General features: G+C 34.8%; 1 long non-coding RNA gene across 1 annotated transcript; it reads left to right on the top strand.

Moving 5' to 3' along the window:
* Positions 1–1227: 1227 nt before the first annotated feature.
* Positions 1228–19227, top strand: LOC118763250. The gene is made up of 3 exons (XR_004999000.1): positions 1228–1312; positions 10582–10584; positions 19217–19227. It is a non-coding gene; the product is annotated as an uncharacterized LOC118763250 (long non-coding RNA).
* Positions 19228–20244: the final 1017 nt, after the last annotated feature.

Raw genomic sequence — 20244 nt, 5'->3', positions numbered from 1 at the left:
TTCTGTAGCATAGTTATGCTACAAAAAGATGGAAAGTCACCAATTTAGCAAAAATGACTCTGCGTCACCAACGTAACAAAATGCAGAAAGTCAACATTTATTTGGAACATGTACTAAATGTTATAAAATTCACGATTGAATATCACGGTGAAAAAAGTGAAAGTCCAAGAAAATTTAGAAGGTATAATTCAATTGTTAATACAAAAATAATTTATTTTACAATTTTGAAACAAACGCTGAATAAAGTGTATAGAAAGGAAGATGCTGTTGTTATAATGTTAATTTAAAATATTTGCTGAAGGATTTATGTAGCAAAATATATTTGACATTACTACATATTTTTTAACTGTGTAACGTTATAGGCTGTAAAATAAATACTGGCTAACGCAGTAAAAAGGTTGTGCGACTTTGATACAGACAGTGATGAAGAATACAAGGACTGTTAATAAAAACATTATCTTGAAACTGATTAGAAGGAGTGGAATAACATTTCTGTAATTATGCTGAAAGAGCTAATGAGGTGTTTTACTTCGCCAAGTTTCCGAATTTGTTACAATAACCAGAATGGCATTTTTTCTCAGATATATTTGCAAGTATTGTGAGTGGTGTTAAATCAGCCACATCTTCATGTTGGTAGTACTTCAAAGTGAACGTTGTTGTTCGTTGAAAGTCCAGGCCGCAACTAAAATTTCTATATCGGTGTGTTTCGCTGTTGGGCGAGAGAAAGTTACATACATAAACTAAGATACACTCACACATTAACGCACACCTGAAGCCTATCTCTGTCCCTGTGTGTCTCGCTCGTCACAAAAATGTATACTGGCAGACATATACACCGTCACACACATATACTTATCAGTCATCGGCCTAACATAGGTAACGAACGCGCGAACAAACTCATATAGAAAATGTACCATCATTGTCGTTGTGGTGGTGACATAAAATGTCGTTTACAATAGGTGACTAAAATAAAAATGACAATGTTAAATTTTTGTAATGCAAATATGTGAATGAAAATATAGTTTAGTTGGTAGCCAAAAGCCAACTGAATCTTTTGATACTCCATACGTCAAAATCGGCAACTCGGCAACTCGGCTTTGGATTGCATAAGGAACATACGCACGCGCACACACACACACACACACACACACACACACACAAACATACACACACACACACATACACACGCACACACACAAACTCTCTTTTATACATATAATATATATCAAACCAAGGAAAAACGATTCCCTTCAAAGGGATGGAAAACACCTAATTTTCACTGGTACTTCAGTTGAATACCACAAATAAAATGGTATAATTACAATATACAAATATCAAAGGAAATAAAGAAATGCAATTGGCATATCAAAAGTTTATTTACGTTATAATATAATATAATTATACTATGAAAAGATATAATATAACATAATATAATATAATATGATATAATTTAATATAATATAATATAATATAATATAATATAATATAACATAATATAACAAAAAATTAAAACAATTATAAATTAAAAAAATATAAATCCAGCAATATATTTCGACTCATCCGCTACTGAATTTATAAAAATTCACATTTATGTATATGAGTCTCCTCAGGGTAATATTTGTTCAAAAATCTGACAAAAATTCCATGCAAGGACTGCTAAATCATAAGAGATATTTATTCAAAATATAATTATATTTACCAGCGTTAGTGTTAATAATTCAAAAATAAATTAAATATAGTAAAAAAACCTACAAAATTAAAATAGATAAAATTATTAAGTAAACAAATGAATTACAACAGTCATAAACTGTTCTTATTCAATTGCAATAATATTAATCTAAAGATATTTTAATCAACGATTCATTCACTCAAAAGTTTCTACTAAATTCGTCGACATTAAACAAACGCATAAAGTTACGTTTATTATAAACTATACTATTTCTTTATAGAAAAGATAACATATAAATATATAAAGTATCAGAATTTTACTTAGTTTTACAGTAGGAAATAAATGAGAGTAAACCAATAGCCTTATCATTCTATGATGTTTATGTGTATACAAGTTTGAAAGAACATAATATAATGATATATACTAATGTATGTATGCATATGCATACATACATCCTAAGATACGGCCTTATACATATACATGCACATACATACATATAGATACACGCACATACATACATACATACATACATACATACATACATACATACATACATATATATATATATACATACACGCACATAAACCATAAAATTCAAAAACACATACATATATAACCATACATATAGTCAGATGTACACAATCACATACACACACACACACACACACACACACACACACATATATATATATATATATAAATACACATATAAATATGTATACATACAGACACATAGATATACATATACACACACACTTATATATATAAATATATATATACATACACATACAATACACATGCATATATACATACATACATCATATATATATACACGCATGATTACACATAGATACACAATAATACATATATATATATATACACCTACACACATACACACATACAGACATATATATATATGTACATATATATATACATACCCACACATATGCATACATATAGCTACATACACATACATATACATATATTGTATATATAAATGTATCTTTAATAAAAAAAAATTTATTAGATATAATCTTTGAAATAATACACTTAATAATATTTTCTAAACACATATTTAGAATGGTGTTTACAAGCTAAAACACGTTCACGTCTGTCATTATGAAGTTTCTTTTTTGATGTTAAAATTTGGTATATTTCATCCACACATAAGTTATACTATTATTAGCAATTTTATAAGATCTAGCATGATTAAGTATTTGCCATTTAACGTTGTATAATTTCGTACCATCTTTTAACTTCCATATATACTTACGTAAACTGGTACTGTTCAACATATACCTGTTCCTAAATGTATATTCATGATTTGCAATTCGTTTTTTAATACAATTTTCAGTTGAATTTAGTGTAGAAATAAGTTTTCCATTCAGATTCAACTCTACATCTATATACAAGATTATTTTGCATATAGAAATTATTGAAATAACATTTATCCTTAAATATACAACCACAAGTTCTAGCGACATAGTTATCAGTAACAGAATTATTACTATTTTTATTATTTTTTTTTAAATGTCTAATTTTTTGTTATTAATTGAAGAAATGATTCTAAACAAATTTTTAGATACTGAAAAACCAATTCTGATCTTTTTATTATTAATTGTTTTATTATTTTTATTTTCTTTATTAAAATGCTTAGATATAGATCTATAAAAAAGCTTAACCAAATTACTTTCTATTTGTCTTGCATAAGGAATAATAAACCAAATATCATTATCATTTATAGAATTAGCAATATTAAGTCTATCAAAGGCTGCATTAGGGCTATACTTTTTAGTTTTAATTTTAAAGCTGCTTTCATATAGAATATCATAATTACTACACTTTTTCTTATTCTACTATTAATATTAGTATTATCCTTATTGTGAATAACATCATTATTATCATAATCTAGGGTTAGCATATCTACGCTATTGGTATTGATTTAAAACATACATTTATACCATATTTCATTCCACTCTTAGGTTATCTTTAGATCGTGTAATGGTTAATTTATTTAATTATCTCACCGACCTTATTACTATTTATAATTTTATGAGATTTATTAATTTTAATTTTATTACTCACATCTCTACTATTAGATCCACACATTCCATTGTCAACCGACTTATCATTACTATAATAATATTTTTTATAGTCTTCATTTTTATTACAATATACAATCCTATGCATATATCTCGCTTTTTCTAAGGGCGACATTATGATATTCTGCATTGTTGTTAACGATTTCCTCATTAGATGATAAATATGAAACACGCCACGAAATATTATTAACTAAAGTTCATGTAATTGCCTTAGGTTGATTACTATTAAAGTTAATATATTTCAAATTGTTGTTTGGTTTATGATATGGGTTATATTGCCCAGTAACAAGATTCAGATTAACATCTAAATAATTAACAGAATCATGTCCATTTTCAATAGAAATAGATAAACCAAATATTTTTTTAAATATGCAATTTTTCTCATACAAATCTAATTTCTTATTTGATAGACTATTAATCAAAGACAGCGCGTCATCTCTATACAGTCCACCTTTAATACCTGGAAATTCGTTACTAAAATGAAATAGAATATATATACCTACTAGATCAGTAACTTGAGAAAAATCAGCTGATAAACTAAATAAATTTGTTTCTTTTATTTATTATACTAAGAATAATGTTTATATAAGTACGAATAAAAGATTGGAATAATTTTTACATATAATTATATATCTTTTTGAATAGTTATGAATATTTCTTGTAGACCCTATAATGTTTAGTATATATCATATTATGTTCTTTCAAACTTGTATACACATAAAAATTATAGAATAATAAAGCTATTGGTTTACTCTAATTCATTTCCTTTTGTAAAACTAAGTAAAATTCTGATACTTTATATATTTATATATTATTATCGTTTTTATGTAAGAAATAGTATAATTTATAATAATCATAACTTTATACGTTTGTTTAACGTCGGCGAATTTACTAGAAACTTTTGAGGGAATGAATCGGTAATTAAAATTCTTTTTAATGAATTTAGTGTCTGAATAAAATATATCCTTATTTATTTTTTTCATCATAGTATTTAATATTTTTAAATAAATATTTTCCCACTTCACCACAAATTCTTCACATATTATATAGATCTTATTATATAATAAAATGGGCAGTGATTATTTTCGATTAAAGTATCTCTAGATTAATATTATTGGAGATGCATGAGAACCTTTCATGACTATTGTAATTTTTCTTTACTTAATTGTTTTATCTATTTGAATTTTGTTTTTGTTTTTATTACATAGGTATATTTTAAATCAATTTCTCTTATGATTTAGCAGTCCTTGCATTGAATTTTTGTCTGTTTTTTGAACAAATATTACCCTGAGGAGATTCATATGCATAAATGTGAATTTTTATAAATTCAGTAGCGGATATGAGTCGAAACAAATTATATATATAATAATTGATGAGAAGGACACACTATTTCTTTATTTTTCGTGTTAACAGTCATGAGTTACATATACATACATACATACATACATACACGCGCGTAGATATACATATGTATGTATGTATGTATGTATGTATGTATGTATGTATGTATGTATGTATGTATGTATGTATGTATGTATGTATGTATGTATGTATGTGGGTGGGTGATAGGGAATATAGTTGTACAGGTTGTAAACTGGATAAAACAGAGAAAAGAGGAGGATCTGGAGGGATTATGGGATAAGATGAATAATGCAAGCGTAAATCTAAAGACGAAAAATAAATTCGTACATAATTCTAAAATATTTGTATCTTGTTTTAAATTGTTTTAATTAGTATTTCAGGATTGTCTCCCCTGCCTTTCTTGGTCAGAATTAGACCTTTAATTCATGATTATTTCTCCTCAATACATGTAATTTATGATTATTTACACTATCCTGGCTCACAATATTAACTATCTTATCATTAAATTTGCCTTACACTAATTTCATTGATTTTAATTTTGTGTTTAATCACAAACAATAAACGTAACAAGAATTTGCAAATTTCTCTTTTCAAGTTCTCCTCATTAACATTTATGTTAATTTATGTTAATGTTTATCTCCGTTAAGTGTGATAAATACGAGAGACAGCAAAATATAAATGTATTAATCCTGTTGAATAGTTGTTGTTTGTGTATTGTGAAGTTTCTTTACTGTTGATATCGTATTTCGTCCAAACCACCAGCACCATTCCTACACCATCACCATAACCACTCCACACCACTATTCCTAACACTACCACCCCTCTAACCTTACCACTACCACCGCCGCCGACGTTGCAAACATCACCATCGGAACCACCACCACAACCACCACCGACACCGCCAACACCACCACCGCAACCACTACAACCACCATAACCACCACCACCAATAAAACTGGCACTCCGTCGGTTACAACGATGAGGGTTACAGTTGATTCACTTGCTCGTGAAATTAAAGTGCAAGTGGCTGAGCACTCCACAAACACTTGTACCCTAGGAGATTCAACGTGTCATAGAATATGACAAGGCTATCCCTTTAAATTATAGCTACTACTCATTTTTGCCAGCTGAGTGGACTCGAGCAACGTGAAATAAAGTGTCTTGCTGAAGGACATAATGCGCCGTCGGGAATTGAACACACGACCTTACGATCGTGAGTCAAAAATCCTAACTACTAAACCACGCGCCTTCACACCACTGTCACCACTACTTGCTCTTCCAATATCACAACCACCACCAATACATGCACATCCACCTCCATCTTCATCCTTGCCACCACCACAGTCACAATCACCATAACTGCAATCATAACTAAACACAACCACCTCCACCACCACCGTCACAATCGGGACCATCATCACTACCACCACCACCACTAACACCACCACCACCATCACCACCACCATCGCTACGACGACGACCACCACCACCGTCATGATCATAACAACTAACTATAGCAATAAGGAGGGAAATTTTTTGTTTGTTGCTCGACCTGCTGGAAAAAGCTGCCCTATCTCCCTCAAATTACACCCTACAGTTATCGAAAGAGAGAGAGAGAGAGAGAGAGAGAGGAGAGAGAGAGAGAGAGAGAGAGAGAGATGCTATAGTGTTGTTCAAAGTACACAGAGCCAGAGAATATGACTGCAAGGCTGTAATGCCTTTGATCTTAGATTTGCGAGCTCAAGGCTTGCATTGTGGTAAACTGCAGCAGTAGCAGCAACAGGAACAATAACAGCAACTATTTTACCTGAGTTTATACTGATGGCACGAGCATGAGATAGATACGCGCGCCCGCGCCCATATGTATATAGTGTGTGTGTAAGAGAGAGATAGAGAGGGAGAGAGAGAGAAAGAGAGAGAGAGACAGAGGCAGAAATAGATAAAGAGCGAGAAATATAGAGAGAAAGGCAGAAATAGATAGAAAGAAAAAGTAAGAGAGAGAGAGAGAGAGAGAGAGAGAGAGAGTGAGGGAGAGCGCGTGCGTTTGTGTTAAAGTTGCTATATATGAACTTTAAAAATGAGAACGTTCCTGGAAATAGCCGACACCCCCTCGCCGCGCGGCTGACACACGCTTTAGGGCTATTTAAACATGAAGCAGCCGTGACAACCAATTGTGGGTATTTGCATAACTTACATACACACAAGCAAACACACATACATACATACATACATACATACATACATACATACATACATACATGCACACATAGATAGATACATACGCACACACATACATACACCTACTCAGATACATACATACATACATACATACATACATACATACATACATACATACATACATACATACATACATACATACATGGTGGCTGCCCCCTCGTTATCGAGTATGGCCATTGCACAAAGCTTAATCAATGTTGTTATCGTGCAATACCTGTGCAAGAAGATTTTTTTTAAAGTGAGGAAAGGCTGTGCACTGAATCAATCCCACTCACTAAGCAACAGCAGCCATAATCCGAAAAGAAGAACAAGTCAACATCATCGGTAACCACTGAGCCGCAGCTTTTATGTCGGAGTTATCCCTGTTACCTGAGTTAGCTTCTCCTAGAAGGATGCCCTAACAAAGGCTAGGAGTCCTTCACTCCCAATGGTTTAACCGCGCGATCGGGTATTCAGTCCGATTATTTCTATGTCCCCGCGCATGATACAGCCTTAAGACATTTATTGAATGGCCGTTGACTCTCAAGAGTTCCTCCGCCCTTTGACGGGTTTTGTTTTTCATCCCGCAGGGTGTCCAATAAACACCCTCCTCACCAAGCAAGCTTTGTGGGGTTGCCGGTTTAGTCGTCGGCGACCCGACCATGCAACGGGTTTTACTGGGTTACATGTTACCAGTAGCACTCGAAAGTGACCTGACATACCAAACATACATACATACATACCTGGCACTCAGTCGGTTACGACGACGTGTGTACCAGTTGATCCGATCAATGGAACAGCCCTCTCGTGAAATTAACGTGCAAGTGGTTGAGCACTCCACAGATACGCGTACACTAAATGTAGTTCTGGGGGTGATTCAACGTGATACAGAATGTGACAAGGCTGCCCCTTTGTGTTGTTACAAATAGAACTCATTTTTGCCAGCTGAGTGGACTGGAGCAACATGAAATAGAGTTTTTTTTACTCAAGGTGACAATCAAACTCAAGGCCTTACCATCATGAGCCGAATACCCAACCCAGTAAGCCATGCGTTTCTATGCATAGACACACACACACACAAAGTAAATTCCGAACGCAGTAAAGCTAAAAGAACAGCAGAGAAATATTGCATGTTTACTCTTGTAAGATGGAAAAAAGTCTCCAGCATGTGTCTACGGGAGCATTTTCTAAAATGCTCTTCCATCTATCTGGTAGACTTACAAGACCCCTCTTCCGAAAATGCTCCTCCAGTACTGTTCTGAGCTCATCTGCAGAATTCATATTTTTTCCGTCTAATGATTTTGAAAACTACGGAATAAATGATAATCAGATGGAGCAATGTCCGGCGAATATAATGGGGCATCGTTTCCCATTCAAATTGCTCCAGCCTTTGGAATGTCATCCTCGCTGTATGTGACCGAGCATTATCCTGATGGAGGAACACCTTTCGTCTTGAAACCAAAGATGGTTGTTTTTCTTCTTCACGTAGATGTCGATAAATGCGTGAATGACAAAATCCAAGCTTCTCTGCTAGTACCTCAACAATTACGATGGGATTTTGTTCCCCCATGATTTTCAGGACGTCCTTGTCGAGCTCTACAGATCTTCCAGGACGAGGCTCGTCTTCTAGACTGTAGTTTTCGACACGGAATTTCTGGAACCACCGTTGACACTAGCTTACGCTTATTGTCCGATCCGTGCATACTGCATTGATATTCCTCGCGCTTTCTGTTGCGTTGTTGTCCTACAACTCATAAAGCAAAATATGCCGAATATGCTCCTTTGCTACTTCTATTATAGCTTTGAAAAAATAACTATTTAAATCGAACTGCACTCTTCAAAACTTGCACTAAGAATAAAGTTGAGGTAACATTACTACCTGTTTTTATAGCAAGTTGATGCAGGTAGTTTATTCCGTTCCCCTCCGACTTTTAGTTCACGCAATTGAAAAACCGCATTATTTACGGTATGACCTTATATATACTTATAATGTTCAAATTTACAGAAAACAAAAGACGACGATAGATGTAGGAACAACAAGCAGGTGTATTAGTTTAACGTTAGGGAAGAATGGAAAAGTCTTTTACGTTTCGAGCTTACGCACTTCGACAATATATATACGCACAGGCACACGCACACACGCATACACAGATGTCGATGTTCTGTATTGCATCGCGTTTTTAATTGAGGTTATTTTTTTTATAATTTAGCTGACTTAACAAAGTGTTTCCAGTGACTTACTTCATATTGTGAATAAAATATTTGAAGCAATAAATCCAGTAAGGTGTTTCTCTCAAAGTTATCTAGTTGGAACAGGTAACGAAAATCTCCTATTGGTTTCATACAGGCCTCTTGTAGTATTTTAGAAGCCTCTGTAGTATTTTAGAAGAAACTGTCACACATTCTTTCTCGTTTCTTTTTCTGTGATTTTGATCAAGCAGATGTCCCGTAACTTTCAAAGCCACAACATTGTGATTCTTGTGTCCTACAACCTTTTTCTGAACAGATCCTAAATTTCTCAACACTTCTTCAATAGGAGTACTTTCTCTTTCAATTGCTTGAATGTGTTTGTCAAATATATTAAACGAGTGCTTTTCGCAGCGGTAATTTCATTCTCAATGAATTTTTTAAATAAATGTAGGTGATTTGTCATACAACTGAAAGAAAACAGGAAACATCTATGTGAGCCTGGCAATGTCAAACAATAGTGACAGCCAACGAGCCTTATTGTGAGAGAAGCACTTCCAGTATTCAATTTCAACAAAACGACAATGTTGATCATTTCAGTTCCATTTATGTCGATATGAAAACATTGACAAATTTTACCGATAATATTTTGAATATCAATATCCATTCTTTCTGCTCAGTGATGGGCATAATTGTAAGCAACCCACTCCTATTAATGATTGCTTTTGAAACATTTTCTTAAAATTTGCAAGCGTATTCATATAGTCTTCATTACGCCTGAATCCTATAAGCCTTTGTCACGTGTGAATGCAACATATTTCTCACAGACACTATTTTCTCCGGAGTGTGCTTCATATAATTTGCCATTGTCATAAGGCGTGTTCTTTAATTTAGTTACTTTTGACTGTAAACAGTTCTTTCAGTCAAAATACTCATTAATTACAGGAAGCCGATGGATTGAATAGTAATTACTTCCATCTATAGCAATTCTACAGTATGCTATATTATTTTCTTCACGATTTTTCAAGGCAACATTGAGAGAAGTTGGTGCAAGCACAGAATTAAGCATTACTTGTGATTTTTCTTCTAAACACTAGGAGACTTCATTGCAACCTCAGAATTCGAGAAAGTTTTTGCATCTTTTTTTTAACTAGGTTCGCGAACAGTTTAACGAAGTGATGTCTTTAACCCTTTGCCTGACCCATGTTTCACTTGAGAAACCCTGAACATATTTTCCTGGCGTCTAAGCATCATATATGATCATGTTCCCCTTTTTTTCAACCGCCAGCGTAAGCCCCATGTTGGCATATGAAAGGAAAGTTTTATAATAACTGAAGATGTATGAAGCAAGGACTAAGAAAAGTCTAAAACCAAGCTTGGACATTTATGACAAAATTATGAAAGTTCTGTGGACAGGCAAAGGGCTAAAGTAACTTCTGCAATCGAGGTAGCATTTTTCAGTTTTGATTTGATGAAAGAATCATTTGCTTCTGTTCACATGTGTTTTCAATTCATTAATACCTTTATTTGCAACAGAGACAAATTTCTATGGTTTGCACATGAAGCACTGCGCTTCCCATTCATCATTGCATTTTTTTAAACACGGAATTTGCTTTCCAATTCTAGCTTTTTACATTTTCATTTGTTCATGTGGTCCACGAGGGTTATAGAAGCGTTTAATGCCCTGGAAATGTACATAATATCGTATACATTAACTGTGGAAACAACAGACAAACCCACAATAAAAACTAAGATCAAACGCTATGGCTGCAGGTTAAATACAGGCCACCACCAGTAACCAATGTAATTGTCATCACACGTAAATAACTGGCTAGATTGTCGCTGAAAATACCATGAATAAATGCTGCAGTTTAAAAAAATATCTGTAAGGAAAAATGTTATAGTTTTAATATTTCATATATGGCTTTCATTGCAGTAAATCCGAAACAACAACAACAATAATGTTTTCTTTATTAACCGCGAAGGATTCACAGAAACATTGGGAACGGTAGGGAACAATGCAATGCGGGGTTACATAAAGGAGCATGTAACGGGGTTACATAAAGGAGCATGTTGGTATTTATAAATACCAACAATATATCTTTCCCCCAGAAAAGAGGAACTTCTTGGGGCTGCTCTTGGAAACCTCACAAAACTGAAGTAAGTGCCCTCTCCTCATCGTCGTCTTTCATCATTGCTACATTCATCCACCTTACATCAAATTTACTGGAAGGCAGCACTTCCCTCTTCACCCTCACTTTCCTTTTCCAGTGAAACTTAAAAACGTTGATCTAGGCTTGGCTAAAGAAGTAAGGATCTACCTTCAGCCCTTTCAACCACGTCCACCACCTAACCTCTTTCGCTAAGGACATCAGAGAGATAAACACTGCCTGCTCGATATATTGTGAGTAAGGGAGCGAATCACTAGAACTAGCTACTTTGCTCGTTACGAGATCAGTGGCTGTCTGCCACTTCTCTGTTTATATATTATGAGTGGGGACAATTGACAGTCATCTCTAGCAGGCAGTTGTCCAATACCGATGAAGGGTAAAGACCCAGAAACCATGGTCTGCCAAGCTGGAGGGGAGTGATTAGCTCCCTCACTCACAATTAGGTACAGGCTGTGTGACGTCAACCAGCTGGAAAAGATGTTTTCCTGGGGTTAAAATGTAGTGACAGTTTTTTTATAGAACGGCCATGTTATAATGGCAAAAAACGTTACCGTATATATATTCTGTTATTCTGTTACTTGTTTCAATCATTTGACTGCGGCCATGCTGGAGCACCGATATACATATATGTATGTGTATGTGTATACACAAAGACATACAACAGAACACACACACACACACACATACACACACACACACACATACACACACACACACACACTCGAAAACACATGCATGCATCCACATCCATGTGTACCTGTGTATAGACACACGTGAACTTGGGTGCACTCCCACACATACACGTCCATTCCCACCCTGTTCACTTATAGTCGTACAAAGGCCCGTACTCATCCCCCCACACACACACCTGCACTCCTATCCTCCTACAAGCGCTCTCACGCACACACATGTGACCTTAATAGCAGCTAAAATTTACTGACATTCCATTAGAGATACCGTTTTCGTCATGAACCGGAAGTGTATAGTTACGACACCGGAAGCTATGACGGAAGAAAACCTATGCTCCAAATTATTCATGTTTTAGTCATAATCTGTTTTTGTTGTTGATGCTTATTGCTTTTAGTGGTGGTGATGGTGGTAGTGGTGGTGGTGGTGATGGTGGTAGTGGTGGTGGTGGTGATGGTGGTGATGGTGGTGATGGTAGCGTTGGCGGTGTTCTGATTACTATTATCGTTTTCGCTGTTATCGTTGTTGTTTATATCCAGGTTAATCTTGACTGAACATACCTGTGTTCAAAGACGTTCCAGCCGCGACTATCACGTCTTTGTGTTAGTTGCCATTCAGTACACTGAGTTATAGTAATTATATATGTATATGTGTAAATATATATGTGTGTGTATGCGTGTATGTATGTATGAACTGATGGTTGGATGGAAGATTGTTGTGTGTGTGTGTGCGTGCATGTGTGTATATAATTATGTGTATGTTCTATTTTGTGCCTATTTGCGTATTTGTCTGTATGTTTATTTATCAATGTGTGCTCATTTTTATATCTCTATGTATGTGTGTGTGTGTGATGGTTTGTTTGGTTGTTTGTTTGTGTATGTCTCTGTGTATATATATATATATATATATATATATATATATATATGTGTGTGTGTGTGTGTGTGTGTGTGTGTTTGTATGTCTATGTATATATATGTGTGTATTATGCATCTGTGTATGTACGTGTGTATGTATGCATATATGTGTGTATGTATGTGTGCGTGTTTATGTCTGTGTGTTTGATTCTCATGATAATCCTTTGTTGTTTTAGTGTTCCCATTTGTTTTTTTCCAATTTGTAAGTTATACATAACATTATAATATTTTTTTAGAAATTCATATCGAAGAGAAGATGTAAAGCGTTATATTTTTTTATTTATCTATCCTTATATATAGGTTTTCTATTATACGGAATAACAAGATATTCTTATGGAGAGATAACATTCTATGTTCACTGTAGCCACATTTTTTTTCATTGAAATTATTATAACTACTGACTCCACAAACGAATGAGGGTGCCTCGAATTGGCTATGAATACATTGTGAACTATGACACATTGTGGTGCTTATTTACAGCTACGTGGACTGGGCTGTTGACTGTTAAGTGTTTTGGACATGGATACAGTACAGGGAAGTATACCACATTGTACTGCCGACTTATAGCTAGATAAACAGGGGTCTTTTCTTTTATTTGTTTCTGTCATTAGACTGCAACCATGCTGAGGCACCGCCTCGAAGAATTTTTAGCCGAACGAATCGACCCCAGTAATTCTTTTTATTTTTAAGCCTGGTACTTATTCTGTCGCTAAGTCACTGGGACGTAAACCAACCAACGAGCGGTGGTGGTGGTGGTGGGTGGGGCAAACACAGATGCAGAGACACCCACCCACACACAACAGACGCACGAAAGCACACACGCGCGTGCGCACACACATACACACACTAACACACGTGCGCGTGCACACACACATACGACGAGCTTCTTTCAGTTTCCGTCTACCAACTCCAGTTACAAAACTTTGGTCGACCTCGGACATTCCCAGAAGACACTTGCCCAAGGTGCTACGCAGTGGGACTGAACTCGGAACCATATGGTTGGGAAGCAAACTTCTTACCATGGTCGTACTTATACACACAGTGAACTATGCGACATTGAGTTACATGGTTACTTATGTAGGCTGTTGATAGTTACGTATGTGTCTCGGCCGGAAATGGTATCTACTAACAGCTAAGTAAACTGGGTGTTAGCAGTTAAATCACGTAAACATTCACACAATACAGTGGAGCATACACAGTGTTGGACCTAGAGAACGGTACCACACTGTTTTCCTAGCCAGTGGCACAGTACCTCTATGAGGACAAGGCTGTTGACAATTAAGTACTGCAGGCTTCAACTGAGAACTATACAACGATGTGTTACCTACTTACATCTAGGTAGCCTGAGCTGTCGATATCTATGCATCTTGGTCGCATACATCATACTGTGTAGGTAGCACATTATAAACCCCTGACCTGTGTTATAGTTCGCATTGTAGGATATAAAACTGGCGAATCGTTAAAACATCGGGAGAAATGCTTTACGGTATTTGTTCCGGCTCTTCACGCTTTGAGTTCAAATCATACCGAGGCAAACTGTGCTTTGCATTCTTCCCCACTCGAGGTAAATAAAATTAAGTACCAGGTTAGTATTGAGGTTAATGGTTTCAATAAACCTGTCTCCCCCTCAAAATTACTGGCCTCGTATTAAAATCAGGAGCCGTTGTTTATTATTATTTAATTGATAGTATCATCGAAGTTTCACCAGGTCTCTGGCCTAAGCATATATATATATATATATATATATATATATTGATAAAAATAGGGGAATTTCGATCATCCCACGTGGTGAGTTGTAATATATATAAGAAATTAAAGAAGGAAAATTCACACACTTTACATAGTTTTCATATAATTTTAACATATCTTGTATTGCGTTTGTCGATCGGTTTCGATTTTGCTATTCATGACATTAAAATTCATTTAAATACGCATTTTCTTAAGAAGAATTTTTTGGTCCATGTTGTATGAGGAGTTTATGAATGAACGATTCAACAATTAGGAAAATCTAAGGAGACGTAATTGGTTATCGTTATTATTGTGGACCGGAGAGATAATCGTTCAGTTTTCGGCATCGGGGCGGAATAAATATACACACAAAAATTCAAAAACTAGAGTGGTAGGGAGAAATATGTACAGTGATGGGTATGTAATCGTGAATTAAAATATGTTTAGAAATCAAAGTTGGTTATGCGTGCATATTTAGATGTGTTCTGTATTTTCTGATGAAAAAATCTTTTCTTTATTTAAAAGTTCTTGTAAAGAAATTGTATCTTTGCACTGGTTGCTGAAATACATTAAAAGTTTCATTAGAGACGATTTAGACATGCTAGAGCACATACCAAAAACGATTAATGAAGAGGCATTATTGGTTTCCTTCGATGTTATTAATCTTTACACCAGCATCCCACATGACTATGGAATAAAAGCAATCAAATTCTGGTTGGAAAAGAACCCTGAAGTACTCCCGGAACGCATAAATCAGGTCTTTATAATTGAATCTTTAATATTTATACTTCAGAACAATTATTTCCTATTTGACGACTCCTAATATCGTCAAAAAGGCGGAATTGCGATGGGAATGAAAGCAGCCCCCGATAATGAGTTATTTTGAATTCACCGTATATGAAGCGTCATTTCAAAAATATGATTATCCATTTCATTATTGCATAAGAGAAAACTGGAAAAGATACCTGGTTGACTGTTTTATCATTTGGAAGGAGACCACTGACAAACTTTTAGACAACACTAAATGATATAAACAGTAACATTCAATTCACAATGGAATATAGCAAAGAACAGCTCCCATTTTGGGATATTATGATAAAAAAAGTCATCAACCAAATTATAACTGACATCTATCATAAACCAACGGACTCGAAACAATATCTCCTTTTTAGCTCATGCCACCCGAAACACATCAAAATAAATATCCCCTTTAATTTAGCAAAAAGGATTCGCACAATAGTGTCTGATAGAACTACTCGGGACCTTCATCTTCAATACCTCAAAACAACACTAACGGAAAGACGAAAGAAATTAGACATAAAAGCACTAAGGACAACAAAACATAACACAACACATCTCAAAACACTACTGTATGTATCAACCCACAACCCTAGAAATAATAAGGCATACAACACTATTGTGTAAAATTTCCCATTACCAGAGACCCAAAAATGAACAACAGCCTTAAATCACATAAACTCATCAAATGCAAAAAGCAACACAAATCGCTAAAGAGACTTCTAACAAATGCGAAGCTGTACATAACAACCACGAAACCAATGGTTAAAAAATGTGGACGCTCAAACTGTGGAACATGCCCCAACCTGCTTGAAGGCACGGATTTCCGTTTCAAACAAGGAGAGAGGTTCACAATTAAAACCAACTTCACTTGTGCCTCTGAGAACCTAATCTATGCAATAACCTGCTCAGGTTATGCACCTCATTATATAGAACAGACGAGTATGAGATTGAGACGGAGAACCACTCTACGTAAAGAGCAGGTCTGATTCCCGCAACACATATAAATTCCTTTAAGTGAACACATAGAGAAATGTGTAGGTAACATCAAACCAAATTTCAGAGTTTTCCCCTTCTACCATTGCAAAGATACAATTTCTTTGCAAGAACGTTTAAATAAAGAAAATGTTTTCATAGAAAAATACAGAACACGTCTAAATATGCAAGCATAACCAACTTTGATCGCTAGACATTTTAATTCACGATTACATACCCATCACTAAACATATTTCTCCCCATCACTCTAGTTTTTGAATTTTTGTGTGTATGTATATTCCGCCCCAATGCCGAAAACTGAACGATTATCTCTCCTGTCCACAATAATAATGATAACCAGTTACCTCCCCTTAGATTCTTCTAATTGCTGAATCGTTCATTTATAGACTCCACACACAACGCGGACAAAAAAAAATTTTCCTAAGTAATTTTAATGTTATGAATTTTAATGTTATGAATATTAATATTATGAATAGCGAAAGCGAAACCGGTCGACAAATACAAACAAGACATATTAAAAATTATATGTAAAGTGTGTGCATTTCCTTCCTTAAATTCTTATATATATATATATATATATATATATATATATATATACATGCATATCAGTCATGCCCAACCTTGGCCCTTGGGACTTTCACGCCTAACGAAAACTTGGCTAGAATTTTTAGTAATGTAACCTGCCTGATGATGAACCCTGTCTCATGCAGCCTGCTTCTCGAAAATGGTTGCGCGTACCTGGTGTATATCCATAAAATGGTGGGATGGTCTCAGAATGCATTTAAGCATTAAAGCTTGATTTGAGTCAAATAGCAACCAACCCGACATCCTGTCGGCCAGCCAGCCAATCATCCAACTACACTTAGTAATATGGTCTTGTATAAACGATGTCTGAATAAAATAAAGAATGGCTGCCAGTAGAATCGATTTAATCATACATGTGTCCAATGACAGCTGGCCTGGGGTTAAACAGCAACTACCACCACAATAATAACAATTCATATATATCAATTTTAGACTAGTTCAAATATGTTTGCGACATATTTTATCACTTCGTTTACTTCTCATCACTGCTTAGCGCTGCTACCACTGTATATATTCACACACACACACACACACACATGTGTATATATATATATATATATATATATATATTATATATATATATATATATATATATATATATATATATATATATATATATATAATATATATATATATATATATAAGGATAAGAGAGAGAGAGAAAGAGAGACATATACACAAATATATATATATATATATATATATATAATATACACACACACACACACACACACATATATACGTTCATATATATATATTCATATATATATACATATATATATATACACACACATATATATACATATACACATACACACACACACATATATATGCATATAAATAGATAGATAACAGCTTCTTTTTCATAGACATTGTAGAGAAGAGACGACTATGTTTGCGTTTAATCTTTTTTATCAATGATTTTCCATATTTCCCAATCAGTCTTTTATCTTTTTGTTTGGAACAATGACATTCCTAAGTCCATTAACATTTCAAGAGTTTCTTTTCAGTCTCATCCCTTGATATGTATGTATGTATGTATGTATGTATGTATGTATGTATGTATGTATGTATGTATGTATGTATGTATGTATGTATGTATGTATGTATGTATGTATGTATGAGTGTGTGTGAAGGCGAGAGAGAGAGAGAGAGAGAGAGAAAGGGAAAGTTGTGGAGACAGAATAAAGAATGGGAGAGAGAATTAAAACTAAATACAAGAGGAAGGAATTAAGCGATAGTTATGAGAGAATGAAGAGGAGTAGAAGCGAAAGATGAAAGAAAATGAGGAAGAAAAAAACTAACACTACAGGGAGAGGAGAAAGAGATCGATCGAGCGAGCACGAGGGAGAGAGAGAGAGAGAGAAAGAGAGGAAGAGAGCGAGAAAGAGATTGCATGAGAGAGAGAGAGAGAGAGAGAGAAAGAAATTGCATGAGAGGGAGAGAGAGGTGGGGGAAAGAGAAGGAGTACTATATTAAGAGACAAAAGAGAGACGTGCGCTCTCTCTCTGATGACTAAAATCATTATTATCTCTTCTACATCAACATTTTCTGCAGCCGCCGCCGCTGCCGCGGCTGCTGCTTCTACTACTACTACTACTACTACTACTACTACTACTACTACTACTACTACTACTACTACAGTAGTTGCTGGAGCACTCTTTGCAATGCTAATGATGCAACCACCTTGAAGTGGCGCCATTACGGACTAGATCTGAAGACACATGACAGGAATATTGGAACCCAATATTGACGCCATATTGGTAATTCCATAAAACCTCTCTCACCATCTTTTATCAGAAACCTGGCTTCAAACAAACGGCCTATATAAACTCTACCAAACACAATTTATCTTAATCGAAATGAAATTAACCTTGCTCAAAAGGATACCATGACAAAAACCTTGACCTTGTTGAGAAGGCAGGCTGAAACCTAACACATCGAATTGGTTTTATATATATATATATATACATATTAGCCGAAATTGCGAAGATGATCCGGTTCTTGACTGAAGATTGAAGGCTTCGAGTGTCCCGTCAGTGTTTTTTGTATCGTCTTCTAAATGTTTCACGTTCTTGTCCCAGTTTGTATTTTTTTACATTTACAACACACACACATATGTATATATATATATATATATATATATATATATATATATATATATATATATATATATATATATATATATATATATATATATATATATATATATTATATATATATATGTATATATATTATATAAGTCTACGTATATATGTCATATATTTACTCAAACACACGCTCACACACACACACACACACATATATATATATACTTGTGTGGTAAGAAGTTTGCTTCATAACCACATGGCTCCGGGTTCAGTCCTACTGTGTGGCACCTTTGGCAAGTGTCTTCTACTATATCCTCCGCCCGACCAAATCCCTGTGGGGTGGAATTGGTAGACAGAAATTGAAAGCAGCCCGTCGTATATCCGTTCGTCAGTGTATTCAGTACATTTAATATAAGTCTTTCCGTCCGTTTGTTTATTACTATGCGTATTTGACTTCTGAAAATATTATTCATGTAACGCAACGCACTCCTTATTTTTGACCCATTCGTAGAAATATTCTTGGAATATCTTTTGGGGGTAACTGTAGTTTGTCTCTTCCTTTCTTTTGCCACTCTTTCACCTTCCTTTTTATCTCTCTGTCTTTCTCTCTCTGTCTTTCCCTCTCTGTCTTTCCCTCCTTGTTGTTCTCTAGTCCTTCTGGCTCTTCTTCGCTCCTCCCACTACCACGAGACCGCGTTGTCTTCGATTTGACTTCTCTTAGCTCTTCACTTTACCCTT

This window comes from Octopus sinensis, linkage group LG4 (assembly GCF_006345805.1).
Source record: "Octopus sinensis linkage group LG4, ASM634580v1, whole genome shotgun sequence".
NCBI classification, from domain to species: domain Eukaryota; kingdom Metazoa; phylum Mollusca; class Cephalopoda; order Octopoda; family Octopodidae; genus Octopus; species Octopus sinensis.
This window is presented reverse-complemented; position numbering and strand designations above follow the sequence as displayed.